The following is a 27,419-nucleotide window of genomic DNA, read 5'->3' as shown; positions in this document are numbered from 1 at the left end:
CGCGATTTAAATTAATTAAATATCTATCTTGTTAAAGCTTCTAGAAAGCGATCCCTCGAATTAGCGTTGACATAATCGCGTCGCGATATTGTCCGCTCTCCGATATTTCGAGCGGCCATATATGCCGCCGCATCAAAGGCGAGAACGCAATTTACTATAGAATAGTCCTTTAAATATAGCGCGAGCATTTGCGACCGTATTTGACGACTTTCTTTCGCTAATTAATATAAACAAAGGAAATCCTGGATCTGATGTAGGGGTCCAGAAAAAGAGCTAACGAAATTTTCAGCACGTATAGCCGGCGATGGCCTGCGCGCCATGATAAAGGCTCGGAACTATAAATTACCCCCGTGGGTAATAAAGAATTTCCTCTCTATGTATGTACACGCACACGTGTATAGACTTACACGGACGCGTATAGATTGAGACAGACACGTATAGATTTACACGAACACGTATAGATTTACATGGCCACGTATAGATTTACACGAACACATATAGGATTTACACGGACACACATAGATTTACACGACCACATATGTATAAATTTACACGGACACACATATAGGTTTGCACGACCACATATGTATAGATTTACACGGACACACATATAGGTTTACACGACCACATATATGGACTTGGACGAACACATATAGATCTACACGACCGCATATAGATTCGCACGTGCACACATAGATTTACACGAACGTGGCGCGGTCCCCTCCCCTCCCGATTTTCCAACCCCCGCACCTGCGACTCGATAAGCTGAAAATTGCTCTTGGACTGCGGAGGAGAAGTTTCACGGTGGGATACATTGACCTTTATCGATCAGATCCTCAGCCTCGAAGACTGCAACACACGCGCGCGCGCGCGCGTGTGCACGTATGCACGTAGACTGCATAAACTCATCTCATCGCCGGAAATTTTCGGATATAAACGCATTATCGTAAATACCGGCCGACATCGTGGAATTGATACACGTATAAATTCCAGATTCGAACACGCGGCGGGGTGGAGGGAAAAGGAGAAAAAGGAAATGGCCGACGGCGGCCGTGGAATATTTATTATTCGACCGTGAAAATTATGTCAGGCGAACGCTTTTGATGTGTGGTACACGGAGACACCGGTCAGCTATGTAAATTATTGGACTCGAGATATGTGTTGGCGAAACATGTCTCCATTAAACGAATCGAAATTTCGGCACTGTTTGCGGAGAGGTTATGTAACGGCGGATGATATAACAACCATAAACGAAAACGTGAATACAAAGCGAGTTTAATCGGGGGAAACGATTCTGAATTTTGGAAGAAAGATTGCGTAATCTGGAAAGGATGGACGTTTTATCGGGGTCATGTTTGTTGGCGTAATTATGGTAATAGTATAAGCGTTGGTAGTAAATAGCTAGTAAATAATTATCGCTTCACAGCACAATCATTTATTCTACTTTAAAATTGACTAATTTTTGTAACAAAAAGCGATTTGCCAGACTCTGATCAAAAAGAAACGAAAGAAATTTCAATGTTCTGCCCTCGATGCAACGACAATTCTAATTAATACAGACACGCGATAAATATAAATTTTCCTCGTCGCGTATAAAATTCATTGACGACGAAAAAAGGCACCAATCAACGCGCAAAGGATCACGGGTACAAATCGCGAACATAATTCCACCGGCGAAAGGATAAATCGAGCGAGTGGCGTCGTTAAACGATGTCCCTAATTCCCGTCGCTTCGTTGAACCGCCGAAATATGAATCGTAAAACGAGAGTGGAGTGGGGAGACGGAGGGGGGGACAACTTCAGGGCCCGTCCGGCGTACACATTCGCGGAGAGGGGGAAACACATTCCCGTCGGAGTTCGCGATTCGTAATTCGACCTCGAGTTTACGTTCCTTGTGTACAAAGTGTTACCGTGAAGTTACAACCGTGGAAATACTCTGCGTTATGAATCTCGAAAGTTGTCCGTTCGCCGCCGCGACCGGAAGTATCCGCGCACCGTACGTTTACCCGTCGTACGAGACGGGCGGCCGCATCCCCGCGCGAATCTAAAATTGTCAAACTTTCGTTATATCGAATGTTTATTTTTCCGCCGTCGCGTTTCGTCGGAACAGGACTGGACGTTGCCCGCGTTTCTCGCATTGGTTTATAGATTTTCAAACGTCGAATTTGCGCCGAAAAGCTGGCCAGAAGATTTGAAGTGTCTTGGGTGAAATAGTCAATTTTTTATAAAGAAGATAACATAGTAGAACGGTTCCTATATAACATAATAAATCAACCTTAAACAACAAATATCGACCATTGATTTCGCATTAAAAAAGAAAGGAAATTATGAGGCACCGTTCTGAATGAAGCAACATTTACAAGAACAATATCCACGACTGCCTCTAATTCTGTAAATTGTAAAATCCGCAGACCTGATTTCGCGTCAAAGTCGACTCTAAACGAATGTAAATACGGTATCAAAAAATTCCAATGAGCTCGCCGCTCGGTTGCGGCGCCTTTTGAAACGGGACCACGTGTTTCAAAGAACATTTAATAAACTAGGACAGCCAAGGGGGTTACCAAAAGCGTCGGATAGCGAGCAAATTAAGGAACCGCGCGCGTATACATACGAATCACAAGGCCGCGTTCCTAAGAGACGACGACACCCTCTCGTTCGCGAAAATATGCCGCCGCGCTCATGATAAATAAATGTATACGTTTAAGTTTCAAATAGCTGTGCGCCAGCTGCACGGTCGGGGGGGGGGGGGGGGGGATGAAAGGAGTTTATGCACGCGTGGCTCGGCCGTGGAAAAATCGGAGAAAAGCGAGCGCCGCTCGCGTTCCTAGATCCTGAAATACGGGCGTTCGTTCCTGAAAAAAACCAGCCTTTGGAAAGGAAACGAGATCGTCTTGCAAATCTCTCGAAATGTACGCGTGCTACCGTTCTGAAACGCCGCCGAAGAGTACGAATTCTCCAATTTTCTGCTACTCGATTACGGGGAAATGGCGACGCTTGTTTTGGAGCATAATTTGGCTAGTTGTTTTCGCGTATGAGATTTGGTAGAAAGGGAATTTATTAAATTTCGAGGTTATGTTTAGGCTTTATAATATCCCAATTTCTATAGTCTCTGCTTGAGATTCTATATTTCCAACTAACGACGCCGCGTTTTCTGTCGCCGAAACAATATCGTTGGTTATGTCAGAATGTAGATTACATTGTCCGACTAATAACACACAGATACGAGTGTAGACAGACCTCGTGCACGGCGACCGACAGTCGAAGGACAAAGCACGGAATGATTTACTGACGTCTGCGTCCACAACGGGTTAGACCTACATACAGATGCTTAATAATATTGCACAACATTATCGATCGCACGGAAGAAGCACGAAACGTTTCTGCAACCTATTGCATCAATGAAATCTTATTTTGCAGCATCTAACGCATTCGAGCGTCTTTAGATAACGTTACGCAACGCCATTTCTAATTCCTTTGATAAATTATCGTCGATATTTTCGTGCTCTTTTCTGTCTTCCTTTTTTACTATAAACAAAGCAACGCCTACAGAAGCAATATTCTTGTCATTTTTGCTAATTTAATGAAACTAACATTTCTACTGCCGCCATATTTAGAAATTATTTAATTATTATTTATTGATATTAATATCAATTATTATTATTAATATTTTTCGAAATTATCGAAAAACGTATCGTTATTGGTTACTCTTGAAAATCTATGGTTTCCTTAATATTTTTACTAAATAACATTTCTTATTTCTCCTTTTTTTCTTAATTTGTTAAATATCAGATTTTTTAAAATTGCAATTTCTTTTCGAAATATTATCGAACTTGTTCAAATGAATTTTGTACATTTCGCTTGGGTATACATACGATTCCTTTGGTTGACACTGAGAGGGTTAAATAAGGCATTAATAATTATTTAAATAGATATTTGCGATGTGAAATAAGACATTCTTTTCTCAAACTTTCCGCTGCAAAAATGAGCTCCAATTGCTGGCAATGGTACAAAACCGCGAAGAGTGTTAAAGGGTTAAGCTTCTACAAGACCTCGATTACTTATCAAAGTCCCAATTGAATTTACATTTCCAGGTAAAGAGAAGACAAAACTGTTCTTAAAAAAAGCTTCGAGGGGCGACGAAGTGTCTTACCCCACAATACATTTGCATAATATTATCGTACGTTTGCTGCGATCCCGCGTTTTGATAGCTTATCTCGGCGGAGGGTGACTTATGATGGAGGGGGAGCCGACCCGAGGCGCCATCGATCTCCTAAGAGGATATCGGAAGCAATCGGTTGGTCGCGCGGGCCGCCTCCTCGAATGTAATTTGCAATCAGATGTCGAAGGGTCGGCGACGGCGGGCGAAAAACAAGAAAGAGCCCGATTGGCTCGAAGCCAGTCGACTGATCCCGCCGCGCGGCGTGTTCCCGAAGGAGCGGCGTTTTGTCACTCTTGTCAACCCTCGTGAGGCCAGATGCGACTCCGCGCCGGGGAATGCTTAACACCCGGTTACCGGGTATCCATCTTCCCCCCGGCCTTTGAAACGAAATCAATGCCATTCCGCGGCCCTAGTCAATTTTTTTTTCGTCGCGAACGACTCCGACAACGGCCTCAACGACTCTGACAACGCCTTATCGGAGTCACGTGACACCCGAAATCTCGACTCTAAGCTAGGTCAGTCTCTTTTTTTGTAGGGACAGCATCGGCGTCAACTTCGCCCCTCGATGAAAGAAGAATAAAAAGGTCCTCGATTAACGAAGAATAAAAAAGGTCCTCGATTAAAGAAGAATAAAAAGGTCCTAGCGAATTTCTTTCTAACCGGACTTTTTTTACGTCAGCTCGCGCGGATGACGCGCAATTGTTTTGTAGCTCTCGCGGAGCCTTTTTTCGCGCATCGGTGATCGAGTAGATTACTTGTTATTCTACGGAAAGATCGATCTTCGTCCGAGGCGCGTTTCTTGTCTCGCTGTACGCCCGGCCTTTCTTTTTACCGATCGTTCATTAATTCGTGGCGGTCGTTTAATTTTGAGGGGGATTTTAGCGGAATTAAGTGAAATAATCGGTCACAGAATGTAGTTGTGAAGTGAAATTAATTATCGTAAAAATTAGAGGTTAATTTGGTATATTTTAAGGTCTACTGTGAAGTAAAGTTAATTATTGTGAAGAATAAAGTTGAATTTTATTATATCTTGTAATAATTAATTTGACATATTTTAACATCCAAAGTGAAATTAATTATTGTCAAGAATAACGTTTAATTTGGTATATTTATTTTATAAAGACAATGAGAAGAAAAGCAAAAAAGACAATAAAAGAGATAAAAATCGTCTGGTAGAATTATTAAAAATATCGAGGACGAATAAGTGCTAATCAGCGCAGCGCGAAAGGGGTTAATAAATAAATAATCCGGCGCGCGGGTCACCAGGAACAGAATTTTCGTCAACGAAGAAACAATAAAGATAGACGATGATAGAAACAAATCGAAACGTCGATAGGATTCAGAACGTTATTAGGAAAATTTAGTGGAACCTGGAAATCCCGCCACAATTCCCATGTTTAACGCGGGGACCGACACATTATTCGGGCGCAGGTAATTTGTCGACGTTTACACACAGGCAAATATACAGACAGGGGAGGACGATGAGGAGAGGAGGAGGAGGAGGAGGGGGTCTCGTAACACGGCGGGTCGGCTGCATTTATCTGAAGTTCGATTATCTGACAGCGTTCCTGTAATAACTAACCCCCCACCTCTCCACCCCCCTCCACCCACCCGCAGGATGGAATTTCCACTAATCGACCGTGACGGTAATGGAAATAAATGAATCCCGTCCCTTTCCCTATCCCTCACCATCTCCCCCTTCCCCGGTCCCCGCGTTTGCCACCTTCATTAGTCGCGGAGTACGATGCCGTGTCTAAAAATGTTTCGTTAACCCGTCGTCGCTTTCCATCGAATATTCTCATCGCCTGGCGCGCGGAGTTCACGAATTTACCGAGGCAACCTTAACTTGCCTGCGCGCGCGCGCGCGCTAATATTAGTATTTATGGGTGGTTACCGACGCGCGGATATTGAGATTCTAATTAAATTTTCGTCGAAACGAAAGAAAAACGAAAAACGGAAGTGTCTCGGAGACCGAGAAACCAAAATTATTGTGACACGTGTCAAAATTATTTATGTAGAAATCGCGAAAGCATAGGTTTCAAAGATTAAAGATTGTCGAAAGTGTAATTGTTATTTGAGTCACGAGACTCGATTTCATACGCATAGAATGAATTTTGTTATATAATATGATATTACTAGAAACCAGAAAAATTATTTTAGATTTGCGGTTGAAATTATTTCGTGCGCAAGGAATTAAACTTTTTATTATAATCACTTTCGTTTAAGTTTAATGTCCGATCGAAATATCCATTGAATTATTGGAAGATGCGATTATTTGCAAAGTAATAAATATATATTATAAATGTACAGGTTCCTCCAAGTTATTGCAACGAAAATTGAATCAATTGGGAATTTATTCTTCCACGGAAAATCATTTTTATTCTAGTTTTATTAATAGTAAAATTTATTAAGACGGGCCCCATTTGTATCTACGCGCCCTGATGCGCTTCCTGGATGCCCCGACACCTAGGACTCGCCTCGGGCCTCATGCTCTAGCGAGCATGCGCAACGGCGCCGCCTACTGTCTATTGTCTTTTGCCTTTTTTGTCTAGCACGTTTTTTCTTCAGTGTCGAATAATTCCATTTTTATCTTACATATTAAATAAAGATTGCGACATATAGTGAACGTGTCCTCTGTGTATCACCTCCACTTAATCTGCGTTCAACAAAATTAAAAATCGACGATTTAACGTCGACAATAGCAAGGTTGCTTACACATTTTCTAACCTACAATAGCACCGCGATGACGAGCGATTTGGCCCACCGAACCGAACCAGAAAAACTTTCGAAGGTGTCGCCCGACGGTTGTTTCGCCGGTGCGCGTCGAAAGGGATTATGATCGCGGCGTAATTCACAGGATCACGGATGCGGCGTCGTTTCGACGTATTTATCCTTGTAACGGACGTCGCGCGTCGGCTCGTCGACAATCATGGGATTGACGCAGAGCAGCGGCAGCCCCGGTTAGTGTCCCGTGTGTGTCGCGCAGGGTTCTCTCTCGCTCTCAGCCTCTTCGCCGCGCCGCATATTTGCATTCTGCGTTGCAACGCCGACGGTCCGCGATACTCGAATGCATTAACCCGTCGAGCTTAACGTCGACGGGGGACGCCTACGTCGCCAAACTACCCATCCCGCATTTGCATTTCCCGATGTCCATGGCTCAGCCGCGACGGCGGAACACGGCCTCGCGTCGAGCATCCTTTCATCTTCGCCTTTCGGAAAAATCAAAAACGATGGCTGACTATTTCGTCGATCATTATTCTCTTTATTGTTATAAGTGTTAGATGTTTTTCTGATCGTTATCGTTTCTTGGCAAAGATTTTTATTAATCGGTGACACTTTTCCGGCGCATTTTTTCGACGCATTTTTCAATTACATAATTATACTTCGATTTGAAATAATTTTAAATTTTTGAGGTTATAGGTAGAGTACGTCGATTATTATTATTGACTTCTATTATGCGAGGGTACAAAAGTGCACGCATCGCCATGCTCGATGCTCAGTTTTACAGTATGTAATTCCGCGCGATCTTCGCTTTATAATAAAGTTCTTTGTAAAACCCCGTTTCTGGCTTATTCCGATCAAAACCTCTAACCGTTCAGCAGGGAAGACTATGGAGTCCCGAGAGATCCTTTTCCTTCATCTCGCGGCACTACAGAACGAAACAACCGTCTTAATTTCTCGGCGAACCGTGGTATCGGCAATTCGAACTTCGACGCGATCGGATCTCCATTGTGCGTTACGTTCGCAAACGACAGATTAGAAGACGTCGCCGCGCTAGTGATCGACATCCGGTAACAGGTTTCCTCGTGGTGTTCGGCCGAGTTCCCGGAGAAAACGTTCGCTCTCGGAACGCATTATCAGAGGCACTCGGAAGCGGGCGGTAATTAAATAGAGTGACGTAGCCAGGGACTTTGCACGAAGGTTGTAGCTTGGAGTCACCGAGGGATGGGGGGAGTGGCGGTAGGACGGCCAAAGGGGTGGCTGGTCCGCTCTACGGGGCGGGGGTCGACGAACCGCGTTGCTTTCGTTGCACTTGAATGCATTAGCTCGGCTTAAAGTTGAGACGCCGCCGCCGCCGCTGCTGCCGGCGACGGGGCGACGTCTCTTTGCATTTGCATTTACTGCGGTGCCCACACGCATTTGCATTTACTTACGAATCATTGCCCCCGACCTAACCGCCCGGGATCTCTCGCACAGCTTTCGACAAAGGCGAGAGGAACCGCGCGCGCTCGCGCGCTGCGAAAAGAACGAACGCGCGGCGCCTAGGAGAATTATCCCTCGGCCACGCAAAACAAGATGGGGAAAAAACAATTTTGGTCTCGTCTTTTGGTGGAATTAATTATTTGATGAACGGTCGAGTGGGGTGGACGAGCTTTGCTGATTTTGTTTGTTGCGCTAAATCTCGCGGTCGAAGCATTTTTTAATTTATATTTGCGGTTTATAGATGTTCGCTGCAATATTTGAACAATGTTTAAAATGCAACTGTTTTTATGTTGAATTAAGTAACTTGACTTTTTTATTACATTAAAAAAGGCTCGTTTATATAATAAACTAGGCCTGCTAACGGGTGAAATAATTTTTTAAATTTATTATTCGACATTTTAAAATTTGCTATTCAACACATTAGAATTTATTATTAAAAATTTTTTAAATTATTCAACACTAAAATTTATTATTCAACCCATTAAAATTTATTCCGTTCCAAAGGGCGTCCGATTATTTCCAGTACCGACTTATACTACTCCGAGCTATTGCTATAATTCCAGGACTATGCAAGGAGTATGATTGGCTCCACTTATCCGAACACGAATTCCGGGTATTCGAACGAGCAAAGTTGCAAGTAGGAAGTAGCGAGCGAAGTCGGTGGGATTCCTATTATATGAACTACCTGTTGAGAGAGTGTGTGTAATTTCTGCGTCGGCATGAATGAACAGAAAGGTGCGGAAAGGTGCGGGCAAGAGTTGATACGACTGAGCAGTGAATGCGTGAGAGAAGGAATGGTAAAGGAAAAGGGCGCGAGCACGTTCAGGTAGAACGTAGAATCGTCTAAAAAAGTGTAGAGGGAACACGTGCCAGAATAAAGGAAGTCAAGTTGGGGTATAGTCATTGCAATAACTTTTTTTAACCTTCTCGCAGTCGAGCGGCAACTTTGAAACGACGCTGGAAATTGCCGCATTTTCAGAAGAATTTTCGCATTATTCCATTTATCTACATTAGGTAAATAGTCAAATAATAGAATTTGTAATAAATAAAATTCAATTAGTCTATATTAGGTAAATTGTCAAATAATGGAAGCCTTTTATAATCATACACGTTCAGTTCTAAAATTAAATAAAAACAATATAATACCAGATGGAAATACTAAATATATTTACTATACTAAAATAGTCTTGAGTTCAGAGGGTTCATACAGTCGCGTTCATTTGTCGTCGTTGTATAGTTTAAATACGTATTTGTCTTACAAAATTGAATCTTGTAATTCCTACAAAATTAGAAATTTACCAACTGCTTAAATCTGAGCTTTGATAATCTGTATAAAAATGATTTTTAAACATAGCATAATAATTTTAATACTGCTTTAGAGTGCAAAAGGTTAAGTATTACAATAAAAAGCAAACTTCGGTCCTCGAATTACTATCGCGTTGCTTGATTCAAAAAATCTTGAAAGAATTCGCTTTTCCGGTTCGCGAATGTAAAATAGCAACCCCATGGATATTAAAATGCGCCATGCCCATAGAAAATTGAAACGAGCGAGAAGGACACGGGACAAAACAAGAGCGACGCTCTCAATCAACGGAACGAAATTACGCCGCCAAAATTAACCTTCGCCGTTTTGAGCTCGTCGAATAATGAACACTGATGGCGCGACAACTATTCGGCACCGAGTATGGAAAATCATGAAGGAAAACTGGTTCGTTAATAGTAATTGTTATACGCGCCGGCATACACGATTTCGCCAGCCAGAGAATGATTTTGCGAGAGAGAGGTTCGCGTTCGATTTTTCACGCAAATTTTCTGCGCTGTTTTCTGTCCACCTCTCCGCCTGTTCTCGTCACTTAATGAATATCAAAGTCATTTCGATCAAGTGAGATTAATAGACAGATCTTTTTCTCACCGTATAAACAGTCACGTGAGACTCGCGTTAGCAGACTACGGATCTTAATAAAAAACACATATTAACATACCGCAGAAATGCGGCGAGATATGAATCTCAAGCGAAGTACCTCGTCATTCATCCGGAATATGTTGAGGTTATGTACGTTTGGATTTTATTTGTTACGCAAACAATCTCTTAGTTCGCTTCGTTAATTTCGTATTTATTCTACAATTTTTAATTTAGTCTTAATTTAATAATTTTAATTTAATTTAACAATTTTAATTTAATTTAATAATTTCAATTTTTATTTATACTAAAAAGTCATTGATGAAAATAGGCATCCATTGCTTGTTTATTGCTATTCATCAGTACAGAGTAGACTGTCCATTCGAACGCATAATTTTCGCGTACATCAAGATATTAATCATGCTGTCCGACAGCGCCGCCATTTCATAATTTATAGAATCCTAAATTAGTTCATGTTTGGCGCGAACATAACATTGAACTCCAAAATACAGAAATATCGAACTTATTATAATTATTATAATTATTGAACAGAAAAATTTACTTACTTTTCTTACTTTACTTATTATAATTATTGAAAAATTTCTTCTCTTCTTTAAATTGCAACATAAAAATTTAAAATATATTAATTTACTTAGCCGCGTGTATTAATATTTAAATCTTGCTGTATGAATCGAATAAATAAAATCTCGTCGCTCGAAATATTTTAGTTGCAATTAAAGCATCGCGTAAACATTTCCCGTAAAAGTTACACAGTTTTCCGTAGACCGGTGCGTGGCAGGAAAAGTTTGATTCTATTGGAAAAGTTGAACGGGCGGCCAATTTGTCTTTCTCTTCTTAGATATCCTAGCGGCGTCCTGCTTGATTCATTTGCACGGTCATTGTGAAAAGCTAAGTATATTTAACTACTAAATTTTTCGATGTCAGCGAAAGGTTGTCTACGCGAAAGTTCTCTCTGTTTATCTAGCGTCGCTGCCTGCGAAAGTAATCTCTGCTTAATCCCCCGGTCCCGAGCAACGCTTCACTTGTTCATTAGGAGGTAAGTCGTTGCTTACCGTTATTGCAAAACTGTGTAGAGAATTTTTAAATTGCAATTCGAAGATAAAATAATAAAACGTTTGAAACGATTTTTATTTCTATTATAAAATATTGTTACAACTATATGTACAGTATTTCTATGACGGAAAAACAATGTAAATTGGTAAAAATTATTTATTTTTTAGTGATTGTTATAGTTATACTTTGGTTAAAATTATCTCTGTTTTTAGGTTAGGTTTAACATCTAAAAAATTTATCAGTGGAAATGCACTACTGTTGGCATAGTGATTGCTTGATACTTTAAAGGCCCTCCTCGACGGCCGCGCAACGATTCGGCCCGGAAGTCTTAATAAGGCAATTCCTTCTCCTCTAAAACGACCGACGCGGAAACTCCTCATCCGTGGAAGTCGTCTCTCCTCGTTGAAAGCATACAAATTTAATGAAAGAAAAACACGGTTAACGGAGTCGTAGAAAATGGGTGTCCCAGTCTCGAAACGGCGGCGATCGCGTCTTTGTCCGTTCGCGGAATTAAGCTCGTTCTTGTTTCCCGCGGAATTGGTCGCGGTTAATGTTATTTTTTAGATCGACGTGGATTTCGAAGAACAATGGAACGAGCTAATTCGCCGTATCGGCGGACGAAGATTTTCCAAAGCTTGCAATTTATGCTTTCAGTGTTTCGGTAATCACAGTACTATACTATAGCTAAGTACAGTGCTACCGTCTCATCGCAAAGCTTTTTATAATTAATATGAAGTTGCAAGTGAAAGTAAAATAATTCGTACAATATTATATTAAAAATCTATATTTCTTTATTCTAGATATTTCTTACAACATTCATTATATTCATTAAAACACACAAAGGATTTTTCATTTCTAAATGGCAGCGATCCCTCAGAGAAGGAAGCAAATCCTTTCCGAAAGAGAGAGAGACCTCTTATTCACATGTTTAAATGTTAATCCCCTTTAAAGCCAGAAGTTTTTTTCGCTAACAAAGCAACGGCTCCACCCCCCGACCATTGTTAATAATAATTGAGTTTATCTTTTACTCGAAATCCCCTTGCTCCGTATTTATACGCGCGGAACGAAGATGGAATTTACGTCGCCTTAATCGGTATAGCGTGCACGGTATCTTTCATATGATATTAACGACATTGCTACGAGAATAATCCTGCCGTGGAACTTTTCGAGCAGCTTGTTCAGGGATCAAAAGGAGGACAGAGAGGTAATTTGTGAAATTAGATAATTAATGCTCGTATTAGTTTAAGTATAAAGCGGATCGACATTTTTGCAAGTTTTAATTTCAGGTTCAAATCATATAAGGAGGGATTTTTTTTTAAAGAGGTTATAGTAAATCAAAAGGTAGTCAAAATTTATTTTTGATGGGGAAAAACATTTATTTATTAACGAAATCCGATGCTTTAATCAACAAAATAATTTAAGGTAATTTTTAACACCTTTTGTCAAAGTATAGGCTGTTGTTCGATTCCTTTTTTTGAAAAAGTATAAAAATTTAATTATACTTTTCTGGTATATGTAAATATACATATTATGTATATTTAGTATATGAAAAATTTCATTCGCGTAAAATCGTGCCTAACAGGTTAATAATAATAAGATCGACCCAGAACCGGTAGCATTCCGATTTGAATTCGAACGAACCGGAAGTCGATCGCTCGATGATTAAATAAACCGAGCGGAGTAAAAGTTTCGAACCAGGGGGAAGGGTCGACGGAGAGCTCTTCGTCGAGTTTAAAGTTATCGTATCCGTGGAAGGGCGCAAGAACCGTTCCCGTTTCCCATCGGGAAAAATTATTTCAGCCGCTCGCAAGAAACGTTAACAAAATTCGCGACGGTTCCGCGAAGGGGGGGATGGTCTACCAAGTTGCCCACTTTCCTTGCCCGCGGGGCGGGGTGCGGGGAGAGAGAGAGAAAGGCAAAGGTTAAGGATTTTATCTTTAACGCCGGATAGAACCAGGTAAATCTCATTAAAATCGCAGTACGCGAGTTTCTCCCCCCCCCCCCCTCTTTCTCGTCGGGGCCGAAGAAGAAAGGACGGAGGAAACTCGAAGGTATCGTTAATTAACTCTGTCCGTCGCGTCGCGGGGAAAAAGTTCGTTCTCGGTGGGGCCCCGTCGCAATCTCGTCCCGTAGTCGACGGGATCCGTTTTCAATGTTTCTCGGGGAGATTAAGCGGCCGACGGATTCGGGGACAACGGGTTCGACAACGAATCCTCGAGTTCTCGGCGAGGGAATTCCCTGTTTAACGGTCTTTCGGAATTCGATTGTCTTAGGGCTGATATAACAGCTGGCGAAACTTACGCTTCTGTTTATAGTTTAATTCATCGCACTCGATTTAATCCTTCGCGTATTTTGATTATGTAGGGTTTTCTAATAGGGACGGAGGGTCGATGCTGACAGTCTGTAGCGGCCATGTTGTTTCGAATGCGTCGATTAAATCTGTTTAGAATTCAGTCGGTTGTGCCGAATCACCAAGAAATTATTATTCTTCTCGCATCCTAGCCGGTTTAATACAAATTTTAATAATGTCGTCTCGTTTCCGTGAAACAAAAACGCTTGCCGCGTTCCGATACACTAGAGATTCGATACCTCTGTACATTCGATCGCTCGTTTATTCATTATCAGCCGAATTGCGCATGCTAACGCTGATCGACGTTCTCCCCGGATTCGTTAAATTTAATCGTACAAATACAATTAAAGCGATTAAATTTTATAAAGGGAAACGCGGATTCGGATGGGCTCATTAAGAACGACGCTAGTACGCCGCGTTTCGCTGTCGATTCGATGACAGGCGCGCGTCAATGCCTCTATGGTAAATCAGTCGAAACCAGCTCTGACAGTGACACGATTCAGCTTCGATATACTGAGAATTTAATTGTTATAATTAGGTAAAAATTGTTATTTTCAGCTGCGAGGAACTTGGAAGTTATTTTCGTTCTGAATTGCTTTGTTAATCTTATTAGACATATTAAAACCGTTTCACTTTTATTTCGACTGTTTTTATATATTAAAAATAATAATGTGAAAAAGAATAATTTTATTTATTTATTTTGTATTTATTCTTGAGATACTTTATGAAAGGCACTTACACTCTTGAAGGGTTCACGGCCTTCACTACACACTTTTGTACCTTGCATTTTGAAGGGGTTTCTTAAATTTTAATAATTGAACTGCTTCGTAACAGCAACGACAAGAATCGTGACTAACTGTTCTGAGGTACTGAGAGGAACTAACGTTTAGTCACGAGCGTAACGGGCAAAAAATCAGTCCGCGAGCTCGGCTTGTTATGTTTACGTTTGGCCCAAGTATGTGTTCGCGACTCAGCTCGCAATATTTATGTTTGGCCCAAGTATCTGTTCGCGAGTCTGACTCGCGATGTTTATGTTTGGCCCAAGTAACTGTTCGCGAGTCTGACTCGCGTGTATTCATGTTTGGGCAAAAATCTTCATCGCGAGTCTGACTCGCTAAAGTACTGGAAGGGATTAATACATTGTCTAAGATTAAAGCATCGATTATACAACAGCGACGCGCCGATCGCAATTACAACGACACCGTGTTCCGAAATGTAAACGCGACCCTCCGTAGCTACTTACATTCCTCCCCTTTGGCCTTTGTCGTCGCCGGTAAACATTGGCTTGTTTGGCCCGACGGAAAAGTTGTCGACTCGTCGTCGGAGGACTCGTCAACGACTCGGGTCGCGACGACTGGACGAGAAGCGTACGGGGTGATACCCGTCGGGTTGTCGTCGGGTTGCCGATGGGGTCGACGAAAAGCGACGCCGAGTCCTTCGAGAGTTTCTTTTTATTTTCCTCCGTTCCTTCGTTCCCCGCTAACTGGCTCCTCTCTCTCGTTCCTCTTCTTATTCTTCTGCATTCTTTTTCCCTTTTTTTCTTTTTTTTTTCTGTTCTTTCCCGTCCATTCCAACGCGGGGAGCATTCATTGTCCACTCGCGAACTTTTCGAGCTCTCGCGCAAAGGGGAGGCGCAGAAAAAGGAGAAACGGAAGGAGAGGAGATTGATTGTGAGACCGCCAGGCACAGAACAGTCCTTCTCCCTCTTCCAACCCTTCGCTCGTTTCCCTCGTTTCTCCCTTGTTTCCCTCGTTTCCCTCGCCACCGGCTTGATGAATTTATGATAACGTTTAATGTCCCGGTCAACGAGGAGAGAGGATTTCTCTACCACGCGTGCACAAAGAGCCCCATTGTCGACGATGCGGTTTGTTCGCAAGTCGCGTTTGTCGACGCGTTGCCCTCCGCTTTTGCAATGTTTCGATTGATCCGCGATGTAAACGGTTTATAGTGTGGATTATGGAGGGAGGAATGGAGAGAAAGAGAAAGGGAGAAAGAGATGAGGGGTTGATAAGGGGCGAGGGTGTGGGGGAAGGTATCGTTGCGATTAGTAGATCTGGAGTGGTTTATAGGTTATGTGTATATACAGAGTGTTTCGTTTGGAGTAACGTGTTCACTTAACCCCTTGCACTACGATATTAATATTGTTAATAATGGGACCAGACAATTTTTGTTTCCTTTATTCTCTTTAAATACTTTTGTTTCTAAACTTTGATAAGAGAAGAACTTATCTTTATTTCGATGTAAAAGAAATGAATAATATTTATATTTAGTAGATCTCGCATGAAATCTGTAACACAAGTTTGACTCGTTATTATAGTGTAAAGGGTTAATTCGGAAATTACAATTGGTTTCGAAAAGCGTTCAGAGCAGAAGGGTTTATTGTATAACACAATAAAAGAAGGAAGAAGTTAAAAAAAAAAAGCTTAACTTTTGTTAAGTTAAGTCTTTTGATGATTTAATAATCCTATTATTCAAATAATAATTCCTGTAATATACTGTAGCTGTTAATTGAATTTACTATACTTATTAGCGTAATGCATAGACAGGTTTATTTAGTATAAAAATTGGAAATTTTCGGGCACCGTTCTTTGTTACCGTGCAACGAGCACTGCCCCGAATATTGCAAATTCGCGTGTACGCTGAATTCAGCGGTGCTGTAAGTTCCGCATACCTGCGACAATATTAACCCCTTTGAGGTGCTTCGGCGAGCCTGACTCGCGATGGAGATTTCTAGTAATAACCTGTTGAATATGTTCTCTTGTCACCGATATTTCGGCATTCCAGTGAATGTGTATACACGATGTGAGCCGTTTATAATTAAATATAATTATTATATAATAATCTTGAGGTACAAATAGTAGGTTAACTGTTTTAATAATAATTTTATTAGACTAACTATTTGATAAATTAATAGTAATTATCATCGTCACTGCCTTCATTATAATTAAATATTTCATATTTATTTTTCTAGCAATCTTACAATATAAAATTTAAATTCGAATAGTTGCTTATTATAACTACTATAATATTTGCTTATTTCAACTAAAAATTGCTTAAATAATTCTAAACTATAAAATGCGTCATAATAGCGCACACGAACGAGCTAAACTAGTTAATAAAAAATAGAAAAAAACATATATCGTACAAAACGACGAAGCATAATATTTCTCGGGGGAAAAAATTTAAAACAAGAATATAGAAAAATCGTGATTAACAATGTTCAACCGCGTTCGTTCGATCAGTATTCGTGCGCGTGTACGGTCATAATCGAAATGAAATTTATTTCGTCGACATTTCACGAAAAATATGCGTTTAAAAAAAGAAACTACGTGATATAACACTTTTTTCGCAGCTTTCGATATCCGATCGAAATTCAGGAAATTATCGGAAGAATTAGTTGTTTTTTTTTTTTCAACGGAATAAAATATTTATTTTCATACTTTACGGTCCATCGAAATAAAGTATCGTGTCCGCTGCAATTTTATGTTCTACCGCGGGTGCTATTTTATTCGAATCGCGAGCGCAGCATTATTCAACCCTTTCGCAGTCGAAGCCATTTCAATTGCAAATCATTTCTCTGGTTTCTAGTATTTCCATTTTATATAACAAAATTCGTTCTATATGAAACCGAGTCTTGCGACTTATATAACAATTACACTTTCAATAATTTTTTAAATCTAAGCTTCGGCGACATTTATAAAAATCATTTATGAACGTGTTATAACAATTTTAATGGCGCCGCGGAGTTGCCACTCGAGTGCAAAGGGTTAAAGTAATATTTCAAATATTTTATTTTTCGATGTCACCCAGCTCCGCCTAGATTTGACGATAAACATTAATTAATTTACTGACGAGCAAAAAAAAAATTCAACACACTCAATATACAAAAGAAAAGAAATTATATTACGAGTTATAATTCGATCTGTATTAAACTAATAAATACACCGAACATTAACACTTTCTCCTAAACAATATTTCACAGCGTTCATTAAAAATAAATCCGAGGAATCCTTTTCGCTCCCCTCGTCTTAAGTTTATGTTAATAACGCCGCCGTCGAGCGATCGATTTATAAAATAATTAACCTAAATTGCACCGATAAAATAAATTAATTCGCTCGGCTATGCTTTAAGCAATTAGCAGAGTAATTGGCTCCGCCGGCCGCGCTTTGTGAAATTAACGTGTTAATTAATACAATAACCACTGGTGTTGTACCAGTCAATGCGGCCAATTAATTTATCAATTAATATCGATGGCTGGCTGCTGCTACAAACCCTGATAAAATATTGTGTGTCTGAGACGAAATACATACCGTACAACCCCCCTGCCGCAACGAAAGCGGCGCGACGTTGCAAACATTCCGCTAAACACCAGGACATCAACACTTGTTGCGTCGACGGTGCACGCTCGGGCCACGACGAATTCGCAGCCCTTCAATTAAACACACAACCGGCCCCGGGAATGCGCTGCGGAACAGGGGTGGGGAGAGGAGGGAGAGATTCGATGGTATCAATGAAATTTTTGAAAAAGTCGTGTAGAAATTAACCTCGTTTTCAACACTTTTTTATTAGAAATAGTACTTCGATTTTGCATTGGAAAACTTTTGCGTTTCCAAGGTTATGTTATATTAGCTCTCAATTAGGTTATATTGGTTTTTAATTTCCAAAAATTAGTTCCAAATAGTTCTTAATAAGTTTAGTTACTGATAAGGCATGGCAAGGATCCATTTTGTCTTTTATGCGCGTTCAATTCCCAACTTCGTGCAGCGAACCCATTCCTGGCAAATGTTTAGCGCCATTCCCGACGCGTCCGCCGAAAATGAATTTACCATCGCCACGGTAGGTCGCCACGGATAATGGAACGTCAAGCGGGTGACGCAGTGGTACACACGGAATAAGAGTTCGTTCATAAATAATCCGCCTGTGTGCGGGGAGGGGGGGTGCAGCATTTTTTCGGCCAGAAGCGAGAAGATACTTTTCAACCGCGGGGGTAAAATCCCAAAGCCCACATTCACCTTGAAGACAGCATGCATGAGTAATTCAAGGGGGTACATTTCGATCTCTTATCCTCCGCGGTGAGGTAAAAGGTTCATATTTTCAACACCGCCGCCGTCGTTCCTTCCCCTATTTCTATATATCTCTTTTGCTCCCCGAAGGATGTTTGCACGCTCAATATGCACACGCCTCGGCGCGCACACATATCTTCCCGCGGCTTTTCTTCTTTTCTATTATTAAATATTAATACGCCTTACGGCGCACCGCGAGAAGACACGAATCCCCCTCCTACCGCCCCCTCCTCCCCCCACTCTCCACGGAAGAAATACGAAAGGAAAATCCTCTAACGTCGCCGCGGATCCCGTATTCCTGGCGGCCCGCGTACTTTCCCGCTGTTATTGGCGACACGTTCGACAACACGAAAATATGAATCCGTGTCCCTTCAGAGAACGGCGCCGGAAATTAGATTTAGCCTGTGTTTCCGTTGCTTGTCGCGGATCCGTTCGGGTCTCGACACCATTTTGTCGCCGATTTTCGACGATGTGGTCACGAAACCGATTTCTGCATTTTTCCTATTTAGAATTGATAAAATTGTTTATTCTTGGATATGTTATAAAATAAATCGTACGATTTTTATATAAATTTTGTTATTTTTATAACACAACGTAAGTCATGTTTAGAGCATACAGTTCTAGTGTCAGTAATAATAATTTTCTGTGAATTATACGTAATATTTCCTTACAAATTTATTTATAAAATAAATTATTGTGGAGAATAATGTATCGTAGAAATTTATAAATTATACTAAATTATAAGTGCTGAATTTTATGAATGATAAATATATAAAAATATAGTAATAAAATATAGTAAATTTATAAACGCTAAATCTCAATATTTCTGTTAACCATTATAGATATTTACGTAATATTCCAGGGCTCTATTAAAATTATGTTAGAAGTTTGGAGGTTATAAAAATATTATAGAGCGATTCTACAATAATAATTCAATTTTCGACATATTCGCTAAAATTAAATATGTTATTATTTAAAAATGTCCCACCCTGTATAACCTTTACTCATTATACGAAAAATTAGAATTCGGATGCTTCCTCTGTTTCCGTTCCACGAAATGAACGCTCTAAAACATTTCATTGGTTTCGCTCGTCTCCGCGATCTCCGTTTCACGGTAAAAACGGGGGTTCGAGCATTCGTCCTTAATCTTGATTCGCCCCGCGGATTAGTTTGATTCGAGATTGAACGAACGTATTCCGAATTTTCCTGCGTGGATCGATGCGCCGCGCGTTCTCGTCAATTTACTGTCCCTTCCCCGTCGTCACATCAGCAAATTAGATTACCTAGAGGAGGATTCACCTTCCTTTTTTTCGCCCCCCCCCCTACCCCATCTGCTCGCCATCCTTTTCGCTGCTTCCGTCATTTACTCCGCGCCGCTACGGGGATCACCGCGGATTGGCGGAAAATTAGCGCGTTTCTTGATGAAAATTTTGTACTTAACCTTTTAGGCTAGTTGCGCTATTGTAATGGCTTTCGTGGATGTTTTGTGCTTTATTCGATTGTATTATTAATTGTTAGAGTAAATTATTATAGTGAGAGTGTATGTATGCAGTACGCTAAGAAATATATGTGCAGCTAATATAGCTAATATTAGATTATAGGTGTATTATGGGTGTATATTATGGCTATATATTATAGCTATTTTATTAACTATATTATAGCTATGTATTTTAGCTATATTATAGCTATATATTACAGCTATATTATTAGCTATATTATAGCTTTATTATAGCTAACTAAACTAACATATTTACTTTAGAAAGCTAAAAATTATCATTTATCTATTTAAGATTAAATAATATCGATGATTACTTCATTACTTAACTAATCATTTAAGCAAATAATTAGCATAATAATCCTACTCGCAGTTCTCATAAATCGCCAGTCGCGACGATAAATCGTAACGGTATTATTTGTCGTACGGAATGAAACAACCGATGTGCTTTGTAACAATCACGGCACGATATTAACAAGTGTGTAATTAATCGCTACATTGGATCAATTTAACAAGAAGTATTATTCGGAATATGCATCGCGGTGAAATACTGATATCTGGCGAATTATTTCCGATAACAATTCCACCGGATTTGTATACTTATTATAAATGTAATGCAGGCCGCAATGTAACACAACTGTGTTACGTCGACTCTCGAATGGGATCATAGTATCTGCGTCAAGTATACATATAGGGTTGCGATACCTTTGCAATGGGGTAAGTGGTCCAATTACCGTGCTTTCGAGCCAATTTCTTCTTTGTCGGAACTCTCGTCGAAATAATAGACATTTTATTTGATGCGCTATATTTATTTCTGATTTTCTAAGGTATTTGTGATTTTTCAGGCATTTTCGATTTTAAATCAATCTTTTTTCCCCGACAAGAATTAGTAATTAAATAAAAAAAAAAGTGTATATTACATTTTACCATATTTTACTTCCACGAATTTTATATCTTAATAAATAAACGCAATAAAAATTAAATGGATCATCAATTTACATACAACACATTTCCTATCTCCAGAAAGGCGTACCAAAAAAGCAGCCAACTAAAACGGCTCGCTTATCTCCGTGAAACATTAAATCGTCCGCGTTATCGGTGTCCCTCTTTTCCCGAGGTTTCTATTTGCGTTTCAATTATCCCGTCAAAGGGAGCGCTGCATAATTCACCGAAGATCGACGAGAGCCGCGCTCCTTTAACGAAGATCAAAATTTACGAGGATCCGCCCTCGGAAGACAGTTCCCTCCCCCCCTCCCCCGACCACCCCTCCTCCTCAACGTTTGCGATTTCGCTTGGAGAGATCGAAGCGAAGCGATCCCTCCAGTCCGGGCAATTGCCTGTAACTGGTAATATTACAGACGTAATTTCCCATCCGCGGCTCCCTTCGGCAAACTCTCGGCGATGGCGATCCCCCCGCACAGCGGACGGTAGGGGGGGGGGGGAGGTGGAGCGAAGCCAGGGTAGGGGAAGTTTTCACGAAGGACGAGAGCACCGGGGAGATAACGTAAATTTACCGTCCGGTTGTTTTCGATTCTCCCGCGCGATCCTCCTTGCGGTATCTAACTTCCTTTTAATAAACGCGAAAGGAGCCTCGTCGCGGGTTTATCAAGGAGGACGGAATAATCCTTCGTTTACCGGGGAGAATTCATCCCCATGGACCTGTTCCTATCCCCTCTCCTAGCTGCCGTCCCCCTTCGCTCCTGTCCTACCCGGTTGCTTTTGATGCCTTCGACTGAAAAACCTTGGGTGGAGGGGGGGTGGGGGCGCTGTAACAGTCGCGGCTTTATGAAGCAACGCGAAGCTTTTGCCTTGAAACTTTCCTTATCGTATCCCCTCCGGGATTCCGAGACTCTCTCTCTCTCTCTCTCTCTCTCTCTCTCTCTCCCCTCGCCGTTCGTTATCGGCAATCCGGTACTTTCTTACCGTTATCAGATACGGCCGTAATAGAAATGAAATAGATTGAAAGTTTTCCCTATGAAAAGAACTTCGGATCTGATTTTTCGCGAGGTCGAGCGATGCTGAGATGCCGTGGACGTCTTTGAAGTAGCTTATGAAAATTCGGACGTTTCTGTAAATGTTTACGGAATTTTTCGATCGGTCTTTGAACGATGTTGAGTTAGAGTGGCTCGAGAATATTTATTTTAAAAGGCGGATATTCGAGGATTTTTGGTTGTAGAAATTTAAAAATATTGGTAAGTGAATAAGCAGGGGTGGTTTTATGTCTCTAGGGATTATTGTATAGTATAGGCTTTGCAGAAATTAAATTATGTTACGTAATAATATAATAATAATATTATTATAATAATAGAATGATAATAGTAATATTATATTAATAAAATAATGCAATAAAATTAATGCCATGTTTCGATGTCTTTAGAGGTTATTGTATTGTGCTAGCATTGCAGAAATTAAATTATGTAATGCAATAATATAATCATAATACTATGATAATAATACTATAATAACAACAATATTATAATAATAAAATAATGCAATAAAATTGAGTACAACAAAGAATTATAAATATTAAAGTAACCATCTCAATATTTTCGGAAAATGGCCTCATCCACTTTGAAGATACCCCTTTCAAATACATCTTTAAATTCGTCTAATAAATTAAATTATTTTTTCTTATATATGTAACATGTACACTTTCGATCCCGAAAATTGTCTCTGCAACAAAATTTCTCTTTATTTAGTCGAACAGTGCTGCTCGTAAAACGTAACAGGTACTTACACGAGGCGAAACATTTCATAAGCCGAAACCTTTGTACATTGCGTTTCGTATTCGCGTTCGTCATTTCTTAATTAAAAAATGCATTACTTTACAGAGAATGCGAACTGCACGGTGTGAGCAGTATATTTGCAGCGGCTCATTAATATTGCTGAGTACCATGTGTCGACGTAACGATATGCGTGTTCATTACACGCGGCTAATATACAAAAGTATTTCCCAGTGCTGCGCGAGCCTTTTTCAGGGATCGCGAGCGTTACAATTGGAAGGGAAGTGTTATTGCATAATTGTTGTTATTTAATACGTTCCGCGTAAAAAATCGGGAATTAAAATTCTTGCGTAGTTAAAGCAATTTAGGTTAATTAAAGGAAAGTGGAAAGGTAATATTTATTAAGTAATTAATAATCGTAGTCGAATAATAATCGTAATTGAATATTAATCATAATATTAACGTAAATCTTCCAGATACAGAAAAAAATAATATGAATAATTTACGCGATACACGCTTTACACTTTACACATCCTATACATTGTTCTCACTTGAACGTCGAAGTATATGAAACAAGCACTTCTCTGATTGAAACGAAAATTTAAGAAAACCGACGAAGGGGTTGCTTTCAGCGAAGAAGCATTGCCACAGTCGCGGTTACCAAGAACGTAAAATTCGACAGTAATACATAATATAAATAAATATACAGTAATACATAACATAAATAAAGAATTCCTGATTTTTATTCCACAAATCTTCAAATATTTATAAATTATGTTGTGTATATGTTCAACGTCTGTAAAAATTAGAATCTAAACATTCAGATATAATAAAAAACTTTCTAGTTTACAACTTTGCATTTTCAAGATTAAAAAGTCAATTTTATGGCAAATTATTTATATCAATATTCATCAAGTATAAAATATATATTTTTATTTTACAATTCAAAGAACATTTTGATTGCAATAGATTCCGCGATTTGAATTAATATTTGTTAATACTTGATAATTAATGAGTACCAATGGTTATTAATTGGTACGGGTGTACCAATGTTATTACTCTAAAATTTCTTGGTAATCCTTTCGCATATTCTTTCACTGAAACGAGAAGGTATAAATTCAAGATTCGCCGCCGCGAATTATTCGTTTTACCTAATCGAATTTCGCGAGCCCAGTCGATGTATCATCCCCATGATGAATAGCTCTGTTTCGCAGCCGGAATTATGTCGTTAACCCTTGAGTAATGTGACAGTAGTGCGCGCCGAATTACGATTAAAATGATTGGGAGACCCCTAACCAACTCTATGAGAAATTACTGATTTTACTGGGACTGTGAAAAATTAATTAAGCTTGGCGATTGGTAGATTTAATTCATCGCGGAAGATATTTAAAATTTAAAAAAAATATACAATAATACCACAATAATAGACAGTAAATTATGCTATATATTATTAAGGTATTAATAAAATTCGATTTATAGGTTATCTGTCAGTAAATTGTGAAACGGAATATCGCGGCGCCTTTCTTTTTAGTATTGTTCGCCGATCCGAGGATATACATAGACTACGCCAATGACAGTCAAGTCTAAGAGTTTGCGTAGCGCCCTACGCTACAGATAACCGTGCGAAGGCGTCGCTAAAAGTGCGAGGGGATAAGTAAAGCAAGGAGACAGGCGAACTGTAGCAACTGCTAACTACATCGACGGCGAACTTCGCCCGTACTAAAACGCATAAATAATGGAAACTTCGCGCAGTAGATAATAGAACGGACTAAATGTGTTTCCCCCCGCGTTGCCGGTGACAATAGATAACCTTGTAACGGTGTAAGTGGTGGTATTACATAAGTCAGAGACTGGGAGCGCCCCGCTGTGTCCGCTGCTTCAATTAAGTTTCCTCATTATGAAGGACCGTAACAGCGCCAGAAGGAACAAACTCGTTCGCGCGCCGCTGCTCGCGGACAACTGGAAATTATCTTAAATAACAGTAAACAATAATGGGAACCCGAGGGGTTTTAAGGCACTCCCATAATTCTCGAATCTGACCAGCATACGTCTCTTCAGTTTTTTAACTTTTAATTTCAATTTTTACCCTTTACTTTTCATTCTTTAATTTTTATCTTTCATTTATTAATTTTTAATTTTCATTTATTAATTTTTACTGTTTACTTATCATTTATTAATTTTTACTTTTTACTTATCATTCATTAATTTTTACTTTTTACTTATCATTTTTTATTTTTTACCTTATACTTTTTCTCCGGTGATTTTTATGCAGGCAAAAAGCCCGGCGCGTTTCGCCCGCGGGCGAAGATTTTAATATTTACGAATAAATAAAGCACGAGTGTTGGTTTTAACAAGGAAAACCGGAGATTTTTATGCGAAATAATTAAATTCGTACCATGCTCCTTCCTTATTTTTACTCTTGTTTCGTTCGTCCGCGTTCTTTTTCATCGAAACCGCCCCGGGCTTAGTTTAACAGCGCTCCCCTGTTTTTTTTGTTGCTAATCCATGTTGAGTTTATTTTATTGCGCCGTTCCGCGTGTTCTTTATTTTGTGGCAGACGCGGTCTGCTGCATAGCGCGCGATCGCAAAAATATATTATTACCTCGTATGGCTCGCGCTGCATGATCAATATAATCTCGTAAATGTTTATTCGAGTATAAATTGTTTTTAATTGATTTCTGGGCGATCAGCTTTATTAAAATATAAAAAGTTTATTTTACTATGATTTCTATTAACATAGTTTATAAAATTAATAATTTTATTCGTGTGCGAACGGTGCATTTTTTACTAGCGATGTTATTACATTTAATATTTAAACAATGAAGAAACGAACAAGAATTACGTATAATAAATATAATAATACGTTACAGCGCTAAGAACAGTAATGATTAATAATAAACTTAATTTTTAGCTAGCTATTCAATTATAATAAAAAGTAAGGAGTGTGAAAATCATTATTGCAAGGATTCAAATATTTTAAATAATTAATTATTAGAGCAAAGCGTGAATTCCTGTCGCTTTCCAGCGATATTAATGTTACCGGTAAAATCTCATTTGGAAATGTAAATAAACCGTCGCGGGCGAACCTCGACAACGTATCCCGTAGTTCGATAGAACCGTTAAGCGAAGAAATTCATCTCGGCCCTGTCTTAAGAGGTCCGCGCGCTGGGGAATGCAATTTTCTACGGTTGTCAGCCGTTTCTGCAGCACCGGCGAGAGAAAGAGAGAGAGGGGGTCAGTTTGGTCGGCCGACAGAACGGGGGGTAGGAATCCCCCGTGGAAGGCTCGGGGTAACGGTTGAAATTTACTGCGCGACTCATTTCGGTCCCCGGGAATAAATGGACACTTGTTCGTGAACGCGGCGCGAGCTTGCGGGGGAAAAGACGACGACGCCGCGGCCCTCTCGTGGTTTATCGCCGAGACAAACGGACCGATTAAAACAGAAATAAACGCTTCACTTACCGGCGTTCCGCGGGACTCGTAAAACTTTCCAAGTGTCCGTCTAACGCCGCCAGACGTGTCAGACATGAGAAATAATCCGCGCGGGGGTTTCCTTTCTTCGCCTTTTGCTCGCGAGCCCGTTGCAAATTACACAGTCCTTTGATGGCGCGCGCAGGGATCTTTGCTTTCGCTCGATCGTACACGTCACTGTAACGAAACAAAAGCGATTTTTTATTTAGACAAGATGCAAGGAGAAGGCTTCCATGAAAAGGGGAAGAAACTTTGAACTTGTTATAAACTGCTCGAGACTGCTCCACGTTCCCTTGTAACAAAGTCGTTACAAAATTTCTTTAAATAAATATAGGGAAATGTTGTATATTATGTAGAATCATATAATCCCTTCGATAAGTACAGTATGCATAGGTTTCGTTATTTAATGTTATTCTTTAAAACACAACCTTTCGAAAATTGGAATAAGCGTTCTTTTTAGAGGTTATAAAATGGTTTATTACACAAAGCGTAAATATTGCCATTATGCAGAACCGTAAATTAAAGAGAATGACAGTGTCTAAATTATTTATCTGAGCCTATAACGTGAATTTAATGTTTACAGAGGTCTCTTTATCGATAACAAAAGCGTCAAAATTCAGGTGTATCAATACTGAAATAATTTGTTATCCTCTGTACTTAAAAATCACTTCAACCCGTACAACGATAGTGTACAGTTTGTTTGACAATTATAATTAATTTTCGAAACCCTGTTGCTTGTACAAGCAGTGTTTAATACGTAAAAGTGTTGACATAACCTATCGTGCTGCCGTTCGAAAGCTGTTACTTCGACAGCCTCGTCGAACGCAGGACGCCGTTGATTTAATTAGGTGCGACCAGGCTGGCAAAGTTATAGCTTTTCGCTAGACGCGCACTATATCAAATATTGATGCCGGATCAGGCTACAATTCATTCCGTGCTTTATATCGAATATTGGAGGAGGCTGACAAGGTAAGCTTGGTTT

At 39.9% G+C, this 27,419-nt stretch overlaps 1 protein-coding gene across 1 annotated transcript in view; it reads right to left on the bottom strand.

Annotated features, from left to right (window-relative positions):
- The window catches only part of Nlg-5 (neuroligin 5), a 230,878-nt gene that overhangs the window by 40,618 nt on the left and 162,841 nt on the right, over nt 1-27,419 (bottom strand). Inside the window, exon 4 of the mRNA XM_078187250.1 lies at nt 26,429-26,614. The gene's annotated coding sequence lies outside the window, so the exon portion shown is untranslated. The remainder of the gene's footprint in view (nt 1-26,428; nt 26,615-27,419) is intronic.

This window comes from Augochlora pura, chromosome 7 (assembly GCF_028453695.1).
Source record: "Augochlora pura isolate Apur16 chromosome 7, APUR_v2.2.1, whole genome shotgun sequence".
Lineage (NCBI taxonomy): Eukaryota > Metazoa > Arthropoda > Insecta > Hymenoptera > Halictidae > Augochlora > Augochlora pura.
The sequence above is the reverse complement of the archived record's forward strand: the minus strand, read 5'-3'. Positions and strand labels throughout refer to the sequence as shown.